The sequence below is a fragment of the Adiantum capillus-veneris genome, chromosome 6 (genome assembly GCF_014529385.1).
Source record: "Adiantum capillus-veneris isolate H3 chromosome 6, ASM1452938v2, whole genome shotgun sequence".
Taxonomy (NCBI): Eukaryota; Viridiplantae; Streptophyta; class Polypodiopsida; order Polypodiales; family Pteridaceae; genus Adiantum; species Adiantum capillus-veneris.
In genome coordinates this window covers 45,183,915-45,204,891 of record NC_140936.1, presented here as the reverse complement: position 1 = coordinate 45,204,891, position 20,977 = coordinate 45,183,915, and the positions used below count along the sequence as shown (strand labels likewise).

The window sequence follows — 20,977 nt, the reverse complement described above, 5'->3', positions numbered from 1 at the left end:
GAGTAGGCATAGCCATAGCCACAAAAACAGAATGGGAATCCTGGGGACAACCAGCCATTAGACAAACTCGAATGAAATTGCAATTGGCTAACGGACATATTGAAAAACCCTTAGGAATGCTTGAAAAAGTGATAGTTAATTCCTGTGGGATTGAATATCAACACACTTTTGCCATAGTAGACTTTGGAAAGAAACTCAATTATGAAATGACACTGGGAAGACCTTTCATACGACAGGTACAACTCATCCAAGATTGGAGAAACAACGATCTGTACTTGAAGCAAGTGGGATCTATAACAAGGGTGAATATAAAAGATCCCACTTATACAGATGTCATGAAAACTCCCATACAAGAGTTTGATTCAGTCTTTTCGGCTGAAACTAAGCTTCTATCCTGGTTAAACAAAGACACTCCTATTTGGATGTGGGGAGCTTCAGAAAATGGAAGTTTAAAAAGAGAAGAATGTATTTTAGAAAGGGATTGCACATATGAAGCCTATGTACATGAACCCTTTCCAGAGCATTTGTTTGAGCCGTTTGAGTGGACTCAAATTTTAGCGACAATGGCATTAGGAAGAGAATGGGGTCTAGGAGGGCCTCTTTATTTGGAGATTTAAGGAAGTCAAACCTTTAGTATTAAGAAAGTAATCAAAGGACAGCTTTTGAATTCAAACAAGCAAAACCGCTAGTTTATTTGAATTCAAAGTTCCCTCCCAAAATGGAATTTAAAATCTACCGGGTAAAACCATATCATGTAGCATATCTATGAGAAGAGCTCGACGTGTAGATTGTTGATCTATGATCTCCGCTCAAATCGGAGATCATATGTGAGAGTTATGGAAGGCCGATAATCATAAAATTTTCCATCTCCTTTTTGGAGGGAAAAGTGCATCCTTTGACCACTCCTTACACATCTCTCACACACCCACCATTCTTGCACACATGGTGTCCACCTCTTTGTCAAAATGTTAATCACCTCTTTAAGCTCATGGAAAATAAAGAGGCCCTCCTACACCCCATCCTCTTCCTAATGGATGTATGTGTGAATAAGTCTATACCTACTCAATTTTGCAATGAGGATGGCTACGACATAATTCCCATCCAAATGATTTCACCCTTCACATTGAAGATGAAATTGAGGAGCCCAAGGACTTGATGAAAGCTCAACAAGTCTACTACGATGCAACAGATGAGTTAGATGAACACTCAGCTACCTCAGAAGATTCGGGTTCAGAAAAAGAACATGCGAGAGCTAAGCTACTCTTCAAAGGAGGGGAGGAAAAGTTTTTTGACTTTCCTAACAAGAAATCGAGAAAAAAAAATGGTATAGAAGAAAAGAGACACAGAAATGTGAAAACAAGATCTATGCCATCAGTCTCCGTTAGAACACAATCCCGGATGCAGATAGATGCACATGATTGTGTCAAGGGTAAAATCACTGGCAGGTATGCTTCAAACAAAAATCCAAAAATGTCGAGAACATTGAGAAAAGCAAAGAAGGATACTCAAGCAAAGCCAAACAAACAGGACAAGGAGCCAACCATGACACGAATTGAGTGGAAAAAGAAAAACTCAAGAGTTGAAAAAAACTCTAAAGGAGATATATACAACGGAATGAGGTATTTTTGCTTATCGGGTTATGCCCTTTGGGTTAACTAGTGCTCCTGCCACCTTTCAAAGATTGATGAGCATGCTTTTAAAGAATATCTTAGGAAATTCTTGGAAGTGTATATGGATGATCTATGCGTATATTTGTCAATTTGAGCTGATAATTCTGAACACTTCAAAAAGGTATTCGAAAAATGTAGACTTTATAGGATTTTCTTAATTCCTAAAAAGTGCACATTCATGGGTAGACAAGGAAAAATTCTTGGATCTATAGTGTCTAAAAATGACATAGCTACTGATATTGAAAAAATTCATGTCATTGTTGATTTGCCTAGACCAACAACAGTTAAGGGGATTCAAACTTTCATGGGGCATTGTGGATATTACAGACGGTTCATTTACATGTATGCTATAATTGCAAGACCCATGTATAGCTTGATTACACACTTTGAATGGATCAAGGCATGTGAAGAATCCTTCATAAAGCTTAAGCAAGCTCTCACCTCAGCTCCAATATTGAAAGCACCAAATTGGAATAAGATATTCCACATACATGTAGATGCTTCCAATTTTGCCATAGATTGTATACTAGCTCAACTAGGAGATAGGAAAATCGATTTTCCTATTTCTTATGCTATCCAACAGTTGAACATGGCAGAAAAGAATTACACTACCACAGAAAGGAAAGGATTAGGAATGATCTATACCGTTAAAAAGTATAGACGTTACCTATTAGCCAACAAGTTTGTGTTCTTTGTGGACCACCAAGCCTTGTTGTACTTGGTCAACAAGCCATGCAGCACAGCAAGAATAGTGAGATGGTTCATCATTCTTCTGGAATTTGATTTCACTGTGGTTGTAAAAAAGGACACTATACATCAAAGAGAAGATCATTTGTCAAGGATTGTTCCAGGAGAATCACCTAAAGGGGTGGACGATGATCTATCAGATGCCTATTTGTTCTCCGTGGAAATCATACATTGATGGTCAAAAAACATGTTATCATTGATGAAAATAGCTCAATTGGATTCACAAATACCACTTCTTACTATAATCGGATTAATCGAGCAATCGGCTATGTATCAATTACTAGCTGGTAGGCTATACAAAAGAATGTTGCTCTTATGCATTAATCCTAAAGAGAAAAACTAGTACCTAAGTCAAGCACATATTACCATAGTAGGACTTCACTTTGCGGAAGACCAAACTATGACGAATTTTGAGACTTGGAGTATTTTGACCGACTATGAGGAGTGATGTTTGCTCTTTTGTAAAGCATTGTCCTCAATGTAAACAACAGACACCCATACCTCACGTAACATTGTTCCAAATGTCGCTTGTTCCTAAGTGGAGTAATTATCTAGTTACTTATCAAGCCGAACATTTCCTGTGGATATGAGTAAACGCCATCAAAGAGCAATTGAAACTGAAGCAAGCGACTATGCTCTTATTGGAGACCAATTGCATCAGAGAGGTAACGATCAACATTTGCGTCTTTGTGCAAATGAAGACACATATATTCCAATTATAGAAGAAGCACATGTTGGATTAGCTAGAGGTCACTTTCCTAGTGAGACCACGGCAAGAGCAATCTTGATGGTGGGTATATGGTGGCCAACACTTTTTGTAGATGCCAAAGAATATGTTCGAAGGTGTGATGCTTGTCAACGAGCAAAAATACCAACACGTGTAGATAGCATGCCCTTAAGACCAATGATGGAGGCTAGAGCTTTCGCAAAATGGGGTATAGATTTGTTGGGCCAATAAAGCCACCTGCTTATAGAACCCAAGCTCAGTATATCATTGTAGCTACAGACTATTTGACCAAGTGGGCCGAGGCTAAAGCAACTCAAAAGAATGATGCCAGAACCACTGCCGCATTTTTCCATTAGGAAGAGGATGGGGTCTAGAAGGGCCTCTTTATTTTCCATGAGATTATGGAGATGATTAACATTTGGACGAATCGATACATGCCATGTGTGCAAGAATGGTGGGTGTGTAAGAGAGGTGTAAGAGTGGTCAAAGGATTCACTTTTTTTCCCAAAAAGGGAGAGGACAACTTTATGATTTTTCAGCCTTCCATAACTCCTACATATGATCTTTGATTTGAGCGAAGATTATAGATCTAGAATCTACACACCGAGCTCTTTCTATAGATATGCTATATGATATACTTTTGCCCTCTAGATTTTAAATTTCATTTTGGGAAGAAAATTTGAATTCAAATAAACTAGCCGTTTTACCTGTTTGAATTCAAAATTTGTCCTTTGATTGCTTTCTTAATGTCATAAAATTTAATATCTAACCAACCCAAATGATTTTCTCATATTAAATTGATCACTTAATGTGGGAGAATAAATGGGAAGAAGGGTTAAGATATAGATGTGCTTATAGATCTATTTCAATATGGGGCCAATGATAAAGGGGCCCAAATGAGAAATGGTCTATCAAAGAGCAAGTTAACCAATGGAGCAAAGGACTTTAGGGTTGTCTTCATCAAAACCTCCAAAGGTAAGTGTTAAAAGCCTTAAGACATATTCTTTAATTTTTACTCTTTAGTCAATTAAGGTCCAAGCAGGCAAGGGGGCAGCTTTCTTAAGCTAGGGTTGTGCTTAAGCAGGGGGCCTGCCTGCTTACCAAGATCAAATATCTTGCTACAAAGAGGGGAGCGAGCCCTACAAAGAAGGAATGTGTGTAGTAAGTATGCACCTCACCAAGGACCCATACACTTATGAAAGAAAAGGGGCCACATGTCAAGTGTAGAGGCACATTGCTCAAGTAGGCAAGGGTTGTGCTTAAGCAAGGGGGGTGCTAGCTTAACCTCACGAGAGGGAAAGAAGGACACTTGTCAAGAGATTACACATCTTGCCCCAAAGGGAGCCAAGCTCTCATTGGCTAGAGGGCTACATGGCCCAATGAGCTTCAGGGGAAGCCTAGGAAAAGGGGGTCGACCTAGATCTCTCTCTCTCTCTCTCTCTCTCTCTCTCTCTCTCTCATTTTGAGCATCCCACGAGTTGTCTCACTCTCATTATTCCCTTCACACACTCTTGTGAAGCAAGGACTCCATCTCCTTCTCCAAGCTTGAGAAGTTGAGTGCCTACTACCACAAGCTCTTGGCTATGGATGCAAATCCACACAAGAGAATGCTTATGCTTGATTATCAATCTCTCTAATATCCATTAACACTATCCTAAGATATTCTACAAGAACTATGAGTGATTATGTGCAAGGGGTTATTGCTTTCTCGTAGAGCTACTTCTACTTCTCTTTTCTTCCTCACTCCCTGCCAGCTCTCCCCACCTTTCATGGTGTTTGAGGTCTTGGGATTGAGGCTAGGTATTCTTCAAGTTCATGCTAATCATGTTTTTTGTCGTTACCATGCTAATGCTGGGTATGCAAAGCTTACCATCTTCACCTCGTCAAGAAGGTCTCAAGGAACACAAACAGTTGTATTGTAAACAAGACTTCCTTCATGGAAGAATCTATAATACAAACGCCTATTGGAGGGGGGACCGGCTCCAACTAATCCGATCCTCTATTGGTGTCAATTTCTCTAAACTCTCACTCTCTTTTACAAGTATTTCTCATGCCATGTTAATGAAGTAATGTGTTAGTGTTGCTCTCTCCATCCAAGCACTTTATTTCTCCCTATACATCTACACACAAAAGAATGTTCAAGGAAATGCTCAATATGTTATTCACTTTCCGCTCCAACTCAAGTTAAAAGGCTAATTTCATTACATTGGTATCAGAGCATTTCGTTTCTCTTTTTTTGCTTAAGAAGAGAGGTCCTTAAGTAGCCTATAGATGGTTGATATTTTTAATTATATTAGGGTAAGTGGAACTGAGATCTATTATTGGTTTTTTTGAGCCCACTATGTGGGATATGGTGCACACTTCAGGAGCTTTGGACTTAATAATGGAGTCTTTTTAGACTTGCCTACGGCTTTACAATTATTGAGCCATAAGAAGTCTGAAAGAAGCTAGCCCTTGGCAACTCTGCTATGTTAGACCTACTCCTCTACTCTCTATAATTAATCCTGACTTCGAGCCGTGGGTGTAGATACGTAAGAGTCGATTTCAAAGGCTAAGAGGAGTGGCAACTAAGGTTTTGAATTGCCAAAGCATACACTAAGTATATACATAAATTTTGTTAACATGGATGACAATAATCAAGAGAGTAGAATGAACATTGATAGCTTTGACTTTGCACATGAAGGTGCTAATGATGATGCTCCCGTGTTTGTGAATTATCTAGTCACTAGGTTGCAGCAAACTATGGGCAACCCTGCTTTGCAAGCCGAAGTTACTCAACAACTTCGTGCTTATGGAATTTCTCTTCCTCTCGAAGAGGAGAGAGAGCTTAGGAGGCCTCTTGAAGAGACCCCCAAAAGAAGACTCTCTCCCATACGAGAGGAGGAATCCAAAGAGCAAGAACACAATGAAAATTTAAGTTCCTCTGAAGATGTGGCTCCACGAAGACAGCGGTCTAGACGATCGCTTACTCCTCCTATGAGGAAAAGATCAACACACATTGCTTCTCCTCGTCATTACGAAAGAGAAGAGAGGAATGGTTGATGCATCTTTCAAGGGAAAACAAGCCTCTGTTACTCCCTTGATTGGGAAGTTGAGGCTTCATGTCCAAAGCTACGTTGACAAAGAATACTTCTTCATCTCTCCTATCCAACATGAGGATGCTATCCTAGGGGCACCATGGTTTGATCGCATGGCTGCCAATATGAAGTTCCCTGAAAGGAGAATCTACTTCACCTACAGGGGAAATAATATGTATATAGATGCTAGTGAGCGTGGTCTCACTATTCCACTTGTAAATTCTCCTACCTTTGATAAATCAATGAAGAGCTCAGTTTCTGTGTATATGATTTTGTTAAAGAGTCTCTAAAAGATCCTAATGTTTCATCAAATGTAAATGGTAGGAATCAAGAAGAGTTAGACTTGTCTAATTTTCTAAAAGGATTCCAAGATGTGTTCATCGATGATATCCCTATGGACTTACCTCCAAAACGAGGGGATGATGACCATCTTCTAGAAATCTCACTGCCTAACAAGCCTCCTTATCGAGTCTCTCAAGCTCAACAAGAGGAGATCATGAGGCAAGTACAAGAATTGGTAGACAAAGGGATGGTGAGGCCTAGTTCCTCTCCCTTTTGTTCTCCAGTCCTTTTAGTGCAAAAGAAAGATGGTACATACTGTATGTGTGTGGAATATCGAGCATTAACCACATCACTATGAAAAACAAATTTCCCGTGCCTCAGGTAGAAGATATGTTGGATAAGCTACAAGGATCTACCTACTTCAGTAGGATTGACCTTAAGAGTGGCTATTGTTAAATAAGGATAGTGGATAAAGATATCCTAAAGACCGCGTTTTGCACAACGTTTGGTCTTTATGAATATCTAGTCATGCTTTTTGGTTTGATTAATACACCAGCTACATTCAATCGTTTAATGGAGAAAATTTTTAGACCGTACCGCAAATTCACTATAGTGTTCTTTGATGATATCATCATCTACTCCAAGTCGTTGGAGGAACATAAGAAGCATCTCCAAGTGGTTTTTCAAGCATTGAGGGAGAATAAGCTTTTCCTCAACCAATGAAAAGCGATTTTTTCCTTCAAGAGATTCAATACCTAGGTCATATTATCTCTCAAGATGGTATTCGTATGGATCCATTAAAGTTAGAGGTAATAAAAGCATGGCCTAACCCGAAGAATCTACATGAGCTAAGAAGCTTAATTGGTATGTGCGCATAGTATAGACGCTTCATAACAAAATTTTGTCAAGTAGCAGGACTACTACATGACTTAGCCAAGAAGAACGTTAAGTATGTATGGGCTGCTAAAGAGCAAAATGCTTTTGATAAGATCAAAGAGAAGCTTACCTCCCAACCAGTCCTCATGCTTCCGGATCTCTCAAAACCATTTGAGGTCCAATGTGATGCTTGTGGTGATTGCCTTGGAGCAGTTTTTCTTCAAGAAGGGCATGCCATAGCATATGAGAGCCGCAGGCTCAATAGCGATGAACGAATCATCTTGGGCATTTATGAGAAAGAGCTTTTAGTTGTGCTACATGCCCTAGACACATGGAGGTACTACTTATGGGGGACTCCATTCATTCTACGAACCAATCACCAAAGTCTCAAGTATTTCATGACGCAAACCAAGCTCTCCGGCAAACAATTGAGGTGGGAAAATTTTCTTTTGCAATTTAATTTTCATATTGATCACATTGCTGGTAAGCACAATCAAGTGGCTGATGCACTTTCACGACGACCAAAAGTTAATGCAATGTCTATAGCTACTCACAATGACCTATCTTCTATGATAGATGAGTATGCTACTGACCCTGATACGTTCAAAGAAAATGATTGGGTCTTACTCAAGTTCCTAAGGCTCGATTAAGGCAAACGACGGGCAAAAATCTTACGGGCCATCAAAAGTATTATGCTAAACTAGCAAAAAGATACTATTGTCCTTTCCAAATCTTGAAGCCCATTAATGAAACGGCCTATCAACTCAAGTTGCCCAACCATTGGCTCATACACAATGCTTTTCATGTGAGCCTACTCAAGCCCTACAAAGGAGAGCCACCAAGTGAACCAATTATTGAAGACCCTCCCAAAGTTGAAGAGCAAGAAGAGGTGCTACAACCCAAAGCTATCCTTCGTGATGGTATCTTATGAAATTCAAAAATTATCCTTTTGAAGGTGCTAGATGGATGCAAGGAATACAGCTTAAGGATAGTGTGAACCTTGTCAATGCTTACAATGCTACATTAGATTAAGAAAATGTACAACTTTCTTTTAAATGACTCATGTGATTGTCTTATAAGACTAATTCTCTTTTTATTGTGCACAAATTTAAATAGCATGCATGCTTAGAATCATGTTTGTGATGACGGCGTCACTTAAACACCAAGTAGAATTTGTCACGCTACTTTGGGAGAATGAAATGGAATAACGAGTAGACATGCTTGCGGCAGCTATGTCTCCCAAGCACAAAATGGATTAGTCATCCATCTTGGAAAGATGTCGTAGGGTAAAAAGGGATCATCTACCCGCTAAATAAAATTGACTAATGACTACAACTTTATCTCTTCTACCTTATAATCGAGGAAGACTATGATTTCAAGAGAGAGGTAATGTCATAAACTCTAATATCTAACCAACCCAAATGATTTTCTCATATTAAATTGATCACTTAATGTGAGAGAATAAATTGTTGAGATGTCGAGCTCTACACCTTGAGCTGGCATCCACTACGGGTCTTGGCCGCTTACGGCATTTACTCACTGGCGCGTTAGGTGACCGACACGAAGGATCTCTGCCAGTGATTCTACAGCTGGACTACACTTATAGTGCCAGCCTAGTATGCTTCTAGTGAGTTCACACTTAGTGACCGCATGTACATATGTGCTACTTTTCAGCTTTAGCACTTAGTCATTTTGTACTCTCTTTTCTGTGAAGAAGAAGAAGAAGCTTTCCATCTCTATGTGCTTTGTGCTTGTCTTGTGTATCTCTCTTGCATCCTCATTCTTTACATGGTATCAGAGCCTGGTGCAGGCAAGAGAGGCTAAGAGAGCAAGAGCATCACAATCCCTTCGTTCGCAATCCACGACCAGATCTCCAAAGTTTCTGAACAGGTCTCCAAAGTGCAGTATACAGAGATTTACTGTACAAGTACAGTGGTTGTATGTACGCTTGATTGTGAACACTCATTGAGTGTAGAAAGCGTTACATGTACCACGATAGCAGGTTTAGCAGATTTGCAGGTTTTTGCAGATTGCAGCTATTTTGTCTTAGTGCTTCAAGATGTCTGACGGTTTCAGTCAGATTGTTACTAAGAAGCTTGAGAAAAATAACTACCCTGCATGGAAGTTCAGAATAACAAATTTCCTAAAAGGAAAAGGTTATTGGGACTATGTAGAAGGAGACAATGAAAAGGAACCAGAGATTCCCGAGGCAAATGCTACAGCAGAACAAAGGAAAGCTTTGAGGGACTGGCAACAAGGCCAGAGCAAAGTGATGTATTGGCTTTCTATGAGCATCACAGATGGCATGATGGGCTATCTACAGGATGCTGAAACCCCCGCCATTGCATGGAAAAAATTAGGCAGAGTGTTCGAGGTGAACACCAAGGCCAGGAAGCTTCAACTAAAGTCAGAGCTAAATCAGGTTAAGAGGAACAACCTCTCAATCAATGATTATGCCTTGAAGATCAAGAGTATCATTGAAGCTCTTGGATCTATTAAAGTCTCAGTGGAAGACAATGACATTGTCCGTGCATGCTTGGATGGTCTAGGAGATGAGTATGTACATTTTAGGTCTTCCATGAATACAAGAGACAACATCCCCGTGTTCCAAGATTTGATTTCTATGCTTATTCTTGAGGAGAAGAACCTTGACACATCTTCTTCTCATGGCAGAAATAATTCTGAACAGGCCTTCTATTCTAACTCCAACAGAGGTAGAGGTAGAGGTCGTGGTCGAGGCCCAAGGGGTTGCAGGGGCCAATTTCTGGAAGGTCAATCAAATCAAAACAATACAGGTGGCAGGGGAAACCAGTCTCAAGGCAGGGGGAGTCAAAGAGGTCGTGGTGCAGGATCAAGCAGGCAGCAACATACTCCAGATAGCAGAGAATGTTGGACTTGTGGTGAAAGAGGTCACATGTCACGTGACTGTCCAAAGGGAAAAGCAAGTGGAAAAAGAGAACAGGGAAACTATGCATCTACTAGCAGAGATGCAGATGACATCAAAAACGAGCGCATGTTTGTTATGCAGCATGTAATGAATACAATGACTGCAGATAATTCCACCCAAGATGATGTTTGGTATGTGGATTCAGGTGCCTCTAATCACATGACGTCTCGTGGAGAGTGGTTTAGAGATATGCGCAAACCAGATGTGTCAGGCTATGTGCAGACAGGAGATGACACAGCTCACCCCATTGCTCATGTAGGGGACATACCTCTAAATACGAAGAGTGGGAAATCAAAGTACTTAGCAGATGTACTTCATGTCCCAAACATTACAAAGAATCTTGTTTCCGTTGGACAAATGGTTGAGCAGGGTTTGCAGGTTCGCTTCAATCCAAATGGCTGTTATGTAGAAGATTTCCAGAATGGCTGTAAGCTGATCACAGAGAGAAAATGTGTGGGCAGAATGTTTACGCTGAATGTAGACATGCCTGAGGTAAAAGCTGCATTATTTGCACAGGGCACAGGTGTTGTGGCTGATGTTGACATTTGGTACAAACGCACTGGCCATGTCAATGAGCAGAGATTGCGCAGCATGCAATAAAAACAAATTGTAAAAGGTTTGCCCAAATTCAAGGTGGATGGTATGCATAAAGTGTGTGCAGCATGCCAATTTGGAAAACAGTCAAAGGGCTCATTTCCACATGAGCGCAATGTATGTAAAAAGCCACTTGAGATGGTGCACATAGATGTTTGGGGTCCAACCAATACTGCAAGTATACATGGCTGCAGGTATTATGTCTCTTTCATCGATGACCATACAAGGAAAGTATGGGTCTACTTCATGCGTAACAAAAGTGAAGTGTTTGGTCACTTTCAAGACTTTAAAGTCATGATTGAGAAGGAGACAGATATGCAAATCAAGACATTGAGGTCAGATGGAGGGGGAGAGTACTTCTCCAATGATTTTTCAGATTTTCTGCGAATGCATGGTATACGCAGGCAGTTTACATGCAGATATACTCCACAACAGAATGGGGTCGCAGAAAGGAAAAATAGGCACATTGCAGAGGTTGCACGTGCATTGATGAATGAGAAGAACATGCCTCATCATTTCTGGGCTGAAGCCGTAAATACAGGTGTGTACATTATGAACAGGACACCTGCAGCTGCGGTGCATGATGTAACACCTGAGGAAAAGTTTACAGGTACAAAGCCTGATTTGGCACACTTGAAAGTGTTTGGCTGCATAGCTTACGTGCATGTACCAGATGAGTTGCGTAGGAAATTGGATCCTAAAGAAGAGAAATGTATTCTTGTGGGATATTCCCTTGAACAAAAGGGGTACAGGTGCTACAATCCTACTACACGAGCATTACGAGTGAGCAGAGATGTAGTCTTTGATGAGATGAGCAGCTGGTACAGTAATGCACATGGCACTATTGGGGCTGATGTAAAAGATGATGTGGTTGTACAAAATATGAGGCCACAGTCACAGGTTTTGAGTGGACCACAAGAGTTCTCTTCTCGTGGCTCTATTGAGAAACCATGGAATGGTAGACTACGTACGCAGGTTACTCCAACAACAGGTACAGGGAATGTATCACGAAAAGGAAAGGAAAAGGTTGATCTTATGGCTGATGCATCATCAGGTTTTTCACATGTAGACATGGATTCAAATGGTTCTGGACAATGTCTTGATGAGGAATTTGGAATTCCGGCTGTCAGGACACCTGGTGTAAGGAAAGTACAAGAAGATGCTAGAGGGCAAAGGAGTGACCCAAGACCGCGCACATCTAATAGAGTCAAAAATCCAGTTCAGAAATTGACTTATGATGGGTATCTAGCGCATCACCAAGCCTACATGGCTAAGGTGATACAGGATGTGGAGCCCACATGTTTTGAGGATGCAGTTGGAAATGTGCATTGGGATGATGCAATGAATGAAGAGATGGCTGCATTGGAAGCAAACGACACATGAGAGTTGGTGCCATTGCCAAGTGGCAAGAAAGCTATTGGCTGTAAATGGGTGTATAAAACCAAGCATAAGGCTGATGGTAACATTGAGCGTCACAAGGCAAAGCTGGTCGCAAAGGGTTATGCACAGACGTATGGCATAGACTATGAGGAGACCTTTGCTCCAGTGGTAAAGATGACGACTGTGAGAGTTGTCATAGCAGTGGCTGCATCTAGAGGATGGATTATGCATCAAATGGATGTAAAGAATGCCTTCTTGAATGGTGAGTTGCAAGAGGAAGTGTATATGGATCAACCACCTGGTTATGTCGATCCAGGTTACCCAGATTATGTATGCACGCTTCTCAAAGCTTTGTATGGTTTGAAGCAGGGCTCTAGAGCATGGTATGACAGGATTGCCAAGTATCTTGTCAGTTTTGGGTTTAGGAGAGCTCATGCAGATCATTCACTCTATGTACGTGAGAGTGATGTGGGGATTGTGGTCATTACCATATATGTAGATGACCTTATTATTGTTGGTGACAATGCTATGGAGATTGACCATGTGAAGGGTCTTCTCAAACAGGAGTTTGAAATGAAAGATTTAGGCGAGTTGCGCTACTTTCTTGGCATTGAGGTGATCAGGACTCTAGAGGGTGTATGGCTATCACAGAGACAGTATGCTTTGGACATGTTGTCAAAGTATGGTATGGCTGATTGTAAGCCGATTTCTATTCCCTTGGATGTGAATGCAAAGCTGAGTGCAGAGAAGGGTGATGTTTTTGAGGATGTCAACATGTACAGGAAGATGGTGGGTAGTCTAATCTACTTGACTATCACGAGGCCAGACTTGAGCTACACAGTAGGCTTGGAGAGTCAGTTCATGCAGCTTCCGAGGAAGCCACATTTGGATGGAGTACGACGCACACTTAGGTATGTGCAAGGTACTCTTGACTACGCATTGTTCTATGCAGCAGATGCACCATTAGCATTGTATGGGTATACAGATGCAGATTGGGCAGGTAGCATTGTTGATAGGAGATCTACGAGTGGCTTCATGTTCTCTTTTGGGAGTGCTGCTGTTACTTGGAGCAGCAAAAAGCAGCCTACGTTTGCTTTATCGAGCACAGAGGCCGAGTACAGAGGTGCAGCAGTTGCGGCGTGCAAGGTAGCTTGGCTACGCACATTACTTGAGGACTTGGGAGTGCAGGTGGACCAACAGATTGTCATTCATTGTGACAACCTCAGCAGCATGCAGTTGGCTAGGACCCCAGTGTTCCATGCTAGGACCAAACACATAGAGGTCCATTACCACTACGTTCGAGAGCGAGTGTTGGCGGGCGACATCGACTTGGTCTACGTCAGCACAGAGGAGCAGATAGCGGATATCTTTACCAAGGCCCTCGGAGCTGAGAAGCTTCGACGTTTCCGGACTATGCTTGGACTCTGCGACATGCAGAGCTCGAGGGGGAGTGTTGAGATGTCGAGCTCTACACCTTGAGCTGGCATCCACTACGGGTCTTGGCTGCTTACGGCATTTACTCACTAGCGCGTTAGGTGACTGACATGAAGGATCTCTTCCAGTGATTCTACAGCTGGACTACACTTATAGTGCCAGCCTAGTACGCTTCTAGCGAGTTCACACTTAGTGACCGCATGTACATATGTGCTACTTTTCAGCTTTAGCACTTAGTCATTTTGTACTCTCTTTTCTGTGAAGAAGAAGAAGAAGCTTTCCATCTCTGTGTGCTTTGTGCTTGTCTTGTGTATCTCTCTTGCATCCTCATTCTTTACATAAATGGGAACAAGGGTTAAGATATAGATGTGCTTATAGATCTAGTTCAATAGGGGGCAATGGTAAAGGGGCCCAAAAAGAGAAATGGTCTATCAAGGAGCAAGGTTAAGCAATGGAGGAAAAGACCTTAGGGTTGTCTTCATTAAAGCCTCCAGAGGTAAGTGTTAAAAGCCTCAAGACATAGCCTTTAATTTTTACTCTTTAGTCAATTAAGGTCCAAGCAGGCAAGGGGGCATCTTGCTTAAGCTAGGGCTGTGCTTAAGTAGGGGGCCTGCCTGGTCAGCGCCTTTTAAGGCTGGGGTTGCGTGTGTGTGGGTGTCGTGTTGCGAGGTCAAAAGCGACGCATCAGAAGTAGCCAGCTATGTGTGTGTGAGAGAGTTTAATGCGCCAATCCATATTCGACAGCCAAAAATGAGTGTGTGTGTGTGTGTGTGTAGCTTTTTGATTAATTTCAAAAATATCCTCTTGGAGGGTGTTTCTATGCCATGGTTGTGGCAACGGATACGACCGGAGTCACACGACCGGAGTCAATCAATGAGAGTGAGAGAGATGATGTATACAGAAAAAGAATTTATAACTTGTGTAAAATTCCTTTCAATTTTTCCAATTTCCACATTTGATTTCACACATCTCTTGCGAGAGAAACATTCAAAATTAGATCAATTTCTTATTAAGTTAATGACTTATCAATTTCTATCACTTCCTTGAGCTTGTTTGTTCAACCATTCAACTTGGCATACACACTTGATTCAAAAAATGCCTCAAAATATGCAAATTATTATGAAAACTTCATCAAGTAGACAAAATCTCATGGATACTCATGTAATGGCTCAATTTAGTATTGCATATCAGATTAACACTCTTCGATCGACAAGGCATGTATGCACATTAATGACCATATTTTCTCAGTGAAGACTACCCAACTCATTAGGTAACAATCATTGCAAAATATTGCTCATTTTCAATATCAAAACCATCGATTAAACCTAATTAGGTGTTTCATTGCATTGCTACACGCTTTTGATTATGTCACTTACAAATGCAACATGTAATGAAATTTTTTACCATATCCAATCGAATTGGCATTTGCATCACAATGGCAATGTAAATAAATCATTTTCAATTGGATATCAATTGAATCATCCAAAGGCAATCAATCAAATATACACCAACTTTTCAGGTCTTTTAATCATCATGACTAGTGATCAACACCAATCATTCATTCCAAATTGGATATCAAGAACCATTGCATAGGCACACACATTATTGCATTTTTTCCATGTTCATCAAATTGATTCATCATTAGCATGGAAATACACTAAAAATCTACACAATTGAGTACCAATTGAGTGATCTATCCCAATTGCCCAAGCCAATTGTGACACAAATTTCAACAATTTGGCCAAATTAATCATCATAATTAGTAAAAAATACCAGTTATTCATTCAAGCACCGGATTGCACATGCCATTGAGTAGGCACACACACCCAAATTTAGACCATATTTTTATGCAAAAATTACATCAATTCCACGTTGCAATGCTCAAAATGCAAACTCAATCAAGCATAAGTGAATGCATGCATGCTTAATTTCTAAAAAATTAGCACTATTTTTATCCAATCAAGCAATGCACACACTGAAAAATTAAGCCACAAAAGTTCAAATTTGGCTCAATTGCCAATGCATTTAGGCTTACACCTAATGATTGCACATACTTTTCATGAACATTTCACAATCAAAAACCATTTAGGTGTCCCAATTGACCATCAATCATTGAAAATCAAGTAGTCATGGATGGGCACCCACACTCAATTTTTGCACAAATTTTTGGCAATTAGGCTTATCTAATGTTTGAATTAGCCTAGCATACACATCAATTACATGTTCGCATAATCATAAATCATCAATTCCATCAATTTTTATGTATGCACACATTCAAGATTAGGTGCACACACTTGAAATTTTTGACATTTTTTTCCCTCTTTGGTGCATGCACACACACAATGATTTTTATGGACACACATGAATTCTTGATGAAAATTAATCCTTATCTTGATACACACAAAGTTCATTAGTCACAATTTGACTATCAATTTTACTCCAAGTGAATCAAATTAGGTGCAAAGTGTAGGTCAATTTGTGTTACACACCTAATTTTAGTAAATAATTAAAAACATGGAACCTCATTAATCAATCAAGAATTGACATAACAAGTGAGTGCACTTACATCGTAATTACACTCCAAGCTATTCCTTTGCTCCACGCGAAGACGCATCATTGCACACACAAACCATCAAATCGCCTCTGAAATTGACCATTTGTAGGTCAAAATCAAATACTCAAATCATCAAATTAGGAATAAATTAGCACAATTAACTTTATTAGAGTGAGGATTCCACCTCTTACAAGGGGATTTCACATACTTTATACTTTAAATGTTAGTGGTTAGGTTAGCAAGGTTAGTCAAATTAGTAGAAATTAGCATGAAATTAGTACAATTACCATGGAAATGAAGCGAAATTAGTAAGTACTATGAAATTAGTGAAATTGGGGGTTTGGGGTATTCATAACTGAACATTAGCATCAATTTCTTGCACAAACATCATCAAATCACACCAAAATTGAGTTACACACACATCAATGTAGAGTGTTGTGGTTACGAACAAAGTGGGTGGATGTTGTGCGTGCAAATGAATGAGACTGAGAGAAGGAGAGAGAAGAGATACGACACCGAGAGGTTTGTAAAACCCTTCTCAGAAGGCCCCACTCTCGTCGGCAAGAGTGGTCTACTTGATTGCACAAATGCGTACAATGCAGATGCAATAGACTATGCCGGTGACGACGACGGTGATGACGACGGCTAAGGCTGAAATCTGTGATCTTCTAGGGCTGAATTCGGGGTTGTCTTCGTGGCTGAAAATGACTGTTTTCTTGCGGTTTCATGGCTGAAAATGACTGGTTAATTCGTGGCTGATGTGCTGAGGAAAAATGCTGGTGTGACTGCTCTTTAGGTTGCGTTTTGGGACTGATTATCTTGGCTGAAAAACGCTGGTACAGCAGATGGGTTCTTACTGAAAATTGCAGCCTTTCTAGCGTTAGTATTCCTTGTCAAAGCTGTGGTTGATCTGCTACAATTGCTCATGAAAACGCTGACCCTGCTGATGTCTTCTTGGTGTTAGTAATGGCTGAAAACGCTGAAGTGGGTCACGAAACGCTAGGTTCAAAAGTGGGTCAGGAGAAAACGCTAAGTTCAAAAGCTTGCTGGTGATGCCTGCTTCGGATGAAAACGCCAGGCAATGGTAGTTGATGGCGATGGGTTGGATCTGGGAAAAACGCCAATGGAAGGTGGAGGTATGGCAAGGCTAAGTGCTGAGGGAGGGGTACTGCTGAGAAGTTGCCTGTTGAGCGGGAAGCTCCTGCTGCCTCTTCTGCCAGAAAGTGCTAACTTGGGTTTGCTTATATATTAACTTAGCAAAATTTCCCTACCTACTTTTGTAGGAAAGTCACTTAAAATAATAAGTGAAAATCCCAATAAATAGAAAAACATGCTAAATGCACTGGAAAATTCCCCTAACTGATGCTAATGGATTCTGATGGGAATTCCGATGATCATGTTGTGTGCAACCAGAGGATATGCATCTATGCTAAGTGACTGGACATGCACGATCTACGAATAGACTCACAAAGTGCTAGATCACTGCTAATCTAATCTGACTGAATCCTGCTATGGTGTAGATTATCCACGGACACATAGGGTTGGGATGTGTCACGTGACAGTTTGGCCCAGGATTTTCAGCTCCTTCTTATCATACGATACAAAATGTTTTCTTGGACAAATGTTACATCAAAGTCAAAGAGCGTGTTCGCAAAATAATACTTGGAAATATTTCGCTTTTAGGATGCACAATTGTGAGTGATGGCTGGTCAAATGTTCAAAGGAGACCGCTGATCAATGTGATGCTGGTTTGCCCAAGGGGAGAAACGTGTATAAAGGCGATTGATAGTTCTGGTCATAATTAATGTAATTAAAGAAATTGGTGTTGAACATGTCGTTCAAGTAGTCATGGACAATGCAAAGAATTGTAAAAACGCAAGTAAATTAATAAAGAAGTGCTTTCCACACATTTTTGCCAATGGTTGTAATATGCACAAATTAAACTTGGAGCTGAAGGATTGGTACACTAGCGAAGAAACCACATGGTTTGACAAAATAATTGACACAGCACGTCAGGTTGTGAAATTTATCTTGAAATGACCAAGAGTGCTCGATTTAATGCGCATGTCAGTGATATTGAAACTTCCTGCTGAAACTCAATTTTGCACACACTTTTATACATTAGAATCACTTCTCCACAATAAGTGCGATGTGATTGACACATTCAATTGCACAACCTTTTATGAATGGCAGCTTGAGCAGAAAGAAAAAGTGAAAGATAAAATGACATGGACCAACGTGGCAACGTAAACAAGGCTGCTTGGTGGAGGAGTGTAATGGATCTATACCATGTAAGGATGCCTATTATGTTCACAATTTTCAACCTTGATCAGAGGGCACAAAATTTGAGCAAAGTGTGGATGACATGGTGGTAACTCCAACAAAGCCATGAAAATCCCGAAGAGCTGAAAGAGTCTTTAGTAGAGAAGGAGTGGTGACTACCATTCTCTAGCAAATAGCATGAATAACTTTTTTATGCAAGGTGGAAGAGCGCTCATAGTCCACTCCATCGTGTTGCTTACATGCTCGATCCGGAGTATTGAAATTTAGATCTGATGTCCAATACAGAGGTGGTCAGCGATTTCTATCACGTGGTCAACATGTTCTACTCCAACGTTCAGGACCGAATTGATTGCATCAAAGAAATGAGTGCATTTACATTAAAAGAAGGCCCTTTTGCGAATGATTTTGTACAGGTAAAGGCAAAAGAGCAACTTGCATGGAAGTGGTGGATGATAAATGGTGGAGAGCATTACACTACCTTACGTCCACTTGTGTTGGCGGATACGCCGCGACGGATGCCAGCACAACAATAACTCACCTAACAAGATTTGTCATCTAAGGATGAAGCTCGACCCCTAGGCGCGTGGAAGCAAGCATAGGGTGTCAACCTACACTCGACCCACTATTGACTACTTCCTACAGAGGTCTCTACCCAATGTCTAAGTTACAGCCTTCAAGAGTACAGAAGAGGAGATTTCCTACAACGCTTTTAAGATCCAAATACTCATCAAACGTTCGCGAAATGCTACGGAACTTGAGGGAAACCCTATTAACACCAATAGGTCGCTCTCCCTAAGGTCCGTGACCCAAAACTCCAACCCTAAACACCCGGTGCAGAATCCCATAGGATGTCTGGTTGAAATTTACAGGTCGACGTTTTTTGAAACTAACATGTCTAATGCGTAGCTCTACTCATTGCGAACGCGTGGATATGCTGAAATGCAAAAACAGACATCATATGCTCACTGAATCACCAGAAATAGCTTGCAGGTCAATCTCGCGAATCCGGGCCGTACACGTGCAATGTAGGTGTTGACGCATAGCTCTCTCCGGGGGCAACACGCTGCAATTCTCCGCACTCGATTCCAACCACTAGTGTGCATGTAGCGTCAAGATAAACTCTCACTCTCTCTCGTACATAGAGTACGCTCAACTCACACAGACAAACTTATGAAAATGACAAAAGGTTTTTTGCATTTAGGTCAAAAGTGGTATAAATACCTTACAATCTCAAACCCTAATGTTCCAATTTAACCATTTACTAAGTCTAAATGTCAAAAATGGGATACAATTTGGAAGCTTCTGCAAGCCCCACTATTTACAAAGGTGAAATGACGGTTTCTTCTCAATTAAGGAATGATTACAAAGGAAATTAGTATCCCACCGGGCAATCATCCTCCGTTGAGTGTGTCCAGCCGCTAACACTCCCCCCCTCCTAGATCATGTCGTCCCCAAGATGATAGTAGAACTGCTTCTTCAGTGGAGACTTTCGCGCATCTTTAGAATAGACTCATACCGTGCATGCTGGGCCAGTAATGTAGGGCCAAATATATCTGTATCGATGGTGAAGAAACCGGTGTAGAAGGCTTCTTCAAAGGCCTGGAGATGGTACGAGGGCAAAAACATCATTCGCTGGTAGGGGGCAATGTATCACCTCATGGGAAGGTTGAGCAGACAGTTCATACGCACATCTATATGTATCTTGGAAGAAGAATATGTTGTATGTTGCCTGTCCAGGTTTAAAGATCTCAAAAAATGCTAGAAGGGTTTTACATATCTTCCTGAGCATAATGCAAGAGAGGTCAGGCGAGCCAGTGAACAATTTAATGGCACCCGTTAGGGTTTTCACCATGTATTGCTCACTCATTCTCTCCCCTGCCTTCAAGCCTAGCAGCTTTAGGTAGTTGAGCCAAGTGGGGTGGATTTTCCTCAGCAGTTCTTGTTCTTTCCAGGTTCGCATCCTTGGTAGAGGGAAAAAGCTAAGGTTGTCTCTGATTATTTTAGGCGCCTCTTACTAAATACTGTGGGTATTTAGTTAGCCATGCCTTCCTCCATTTTGGTTGAGATTCCACAATAAGCTTAACACCTTCTGGTTTGGTGATATCTTCTTCGTATAGTGGCACTATCGGCTCCTCTTTAATCCTCTTGTCTAGTGTAGCAGCTTCATACTTGAGAAGAGAATATGGGAGAGAGGGTTGTAGCCATTCATGTCGAATGACATTTGCATCTAATTTCTGAATGGTCATAGACTTCAATATCCTCTGCTCCCACTGCATTGCTTCTTTGGTGGTGTCTTTTATGGCCGCTTCTATTGCCTTTTGTAGATTGTCTTCTTCTTCTTGTGTCAGATCCCGGGGCTCTTGGGATGGTCCCACAAGGATGTCCTCTTGCATTTTTCTGTCCACT

The 20,977-nt window shown here is 40.9% G+C and overlaps 1 protein-coding gene across 4 annotated transcripts in view; it reads right to left on the bottom strand.

Annotated features, from left to right (window-relative positions):
- The window catches only part of LOC147455442 (uncharacterized), a 139,577-nt gene that overhangs the window by 73,661 nt on the left and 44,939 nt on the right, over positions 1 to 20,977 (bottom strand). For all 4 annotated transcript variants that reach the window (XR_015188356.1, XR_015188358.1, XR_015188359.1 and 1 more), the window contains exon 2: positions 16,301 to 16,377. The gene's annotated coding sequence lies outside the window, so the exon portion shown is untranslated. The remainder of the gene's footprint in view (positions 1 to 16,300; positions 16,378 to 20,977) is intronic.